The sequence below is a fragment of the Chionomys nivalis genome, chromosome X (genome assembly GCF_950005125.1).
Source record: "Chionomys nivalis chromosome X, mChiNiv1.1, whole genome shotgun sequence".
In the NCBI taxonomy this organism is placed as follows: Eukaryota; Metazoa; Chordata; class Mammalia; order Rodentia; family Cricetidae; genus Chionomys; species Chionomys nivalis.
Window position 1 is genome coordinate 107,345,912 of NC_080112.1, and position 2,352 is coordinate 107,348,263.

At 35.6% G+C, this 2,352-nt stretch overlaps 1 non-coding gene across 1 annotated transcript; it reads right to left on the minus strand.

Moving 5' to 3' along the window:
- Positions 1-1,110: 1,110 nt before the first annotated feature.
- LOC130868688 (U6 spliceosomal RNA) lies at positions 1,111-1,218 on the minus strand. The gene has a single exon (XR_009056523.1). It is a non-coding gene; the product is annotated as a U6 spliceosomal RNA (small nuclear RNA).
- Positions 1,219-2,352: the final 1,134 nt, after the last annotated feature.

Here is a 2,352-nt window from a genome sequence, read left to right on the forward strand (position 1 = left end):
ATCTTGGCAAGATTTGACAGTCTTTTTTCTTGTATCTGGCTTGTCCTATCTGGACATCATGCATTTTGTCAGTGGTCAATGCAGGGTCAGTTCCTTGCCCAAAGGCCAGTTTTTCCAAGAAGAAAACAAGCTCCAAGTGGAGTGCTTTCAGTGCTCAACATTCTCTTGGGAAATAGACCAGTACTGCCAGAAGCAATCATGTCTTATGTCAACAGAACCCTAAGTTATTTAAATGCCATATTTAACAGCTCTTTAAAGAGGTTGAAGATTACCTATCTATTCAAAATACAATCTCTATGTATCTAAAGAACCTGAGTAGTCTAACTATGAGTATGCCAAACATGGATGACTGTTAACCTATAATTCTTAATACCTATATTACTTAAAAACTAAGACTTCATATTAGAATATTAAAAAATCTTTAAACAACTGTGCAGCAAATGAGGACAATGATCTCAAAATGTAAACAATGTATAAGTATCTTGATCAGAGGTATAAATGTACAGTGCAATATAATAAATATATCGTAAAATTATATCAATATACAAAATGTCTTAAGCAGAGGTAGAACCATGCATACAATATGACAAAATAACTTTGCCTAGGTGTACAAATATTGTAGACAGAAATAGAAACATATTCAATATAATTTGAATTTGTATCAGCATACAATCATCTATACCAATGTAAATTTTCAGTATATAATAGCTCACAAATATTCACCCCATTACTCATTATTATTATTAGTGTGAGTAAGCTCATGCTAATCTATTATTCCATCCAATTTACCTCCTTTTTTTCAAAGAGATCCTTGAGAATACATAATTTCCACCCCAACTCTCAACCCTATACTAATTAAAATCAACCCCTAATTGATGTTCCTAACCCTGAGGACAAACTTTGTTGGGAGAAGGCACATCATCTTCTAGAATTACTTTAAGCTGTCATGGAGGTAATGTTCTTTGTATGGGATCTTGTGAAAGTAAAATGATGCGTACTGATTTTTTTGAGTAAATCTTATATCCTGCTACATTATTGAAGGTATTTATGATTTGTAGAAGTTCCTTGGTAGAATTTTTAAAGTTACTTATGTAACAAACAAACAAACAAAACAAAACACAACAAAACAAAATGTTTCATGATCATCTTTGCGCAGGGGCCATGCTAATCTTCTCTGTATCATTCCAATTTTAGTGTATGTGTTGTGGAAGTGAGCACAATAATTTTATTGTTAATAACACAGTCCTCTAAAGATCATCTCTAGGTCTGGTGTAAATGATATTTTGATAAGCCATCTGTAAAAGTTTTTATAAAGGTTCTTTTATTTTAAATATATGTGTGCTTTGCCTGCACATATGTTCATGCACTGTGTATGAGCCTGGTGCCCATGAAGAGCATATCAGATGCTCCAGAACTGGAGACATGGCTGGTTGTGTGCCACCATGTGAGTGTTGGGAACTTAAACTGGGTCCTTTGCAAGAGCAACAAGTGCTCCAAATTGCTGAACCATCTCTGCAGTCTAAGCATTAACTTTAGCTTTTAGGGATGTGATTGTTGAAGCTACTAGGCAAGCACTGTACCATTTAGCTAGATCCATGACTTCCATAAAATACCTGCAGTTTCTTCTAGATTCATAACACTGAGTCATTAAGACTGTTAGTTTACTGGGCAATGGTGGCACACACCTTTATTTTCAGAACTTGGAAGGTAGAGGAAGACAAGTCCCTGTGAGTTTTAGGCCAGCCTGATTTACAGAACAAGTTCTAGAACAGTCAGGACTGTTACACAGAGAAACCCTGTCTCAAAAAAACAAAGCAAAACAATAAAATATATCAAATATTCTATATTGCAGTTACTGCTTTATATACTCTAGAGCATTTTAAATGAGTTTGTGTATGTCATAAACGTAGATGTGGATAGCCACTCTTATTAAAAAGCTTCTTACCTGCTTTAGCAATCAAATCACTGAATGGCTAGAAGAAAACAGAACAGTGGTACTGACTAGGCTCAGGACATCATTTCTATAGACTCCTGCCTAGCTATTGGCCATTTTGTTTTATAGTACACCAGTCACAGTAATACATCTTCACACAGTATACAAATATCCTACAGCACAAGGCCAAGTATGGACTAATCATATATAATATTTCCAGAGAAAGCGGCCAACAGTAAGCCTCCTCAGACAGCACTGTGGCTGCTGGACTTTGTCACTGGTATGCCACCAGAGTATTTACGCATGCTGAACAATTTCTCTTACTAAAATCCTAGCCTTTAGCTCAAATTTGACTGTTACCTTTTCTTTACATTCTTTCATTTGAAGTGGGCTTGGTTCCTCACATCCTCACTGAGTGG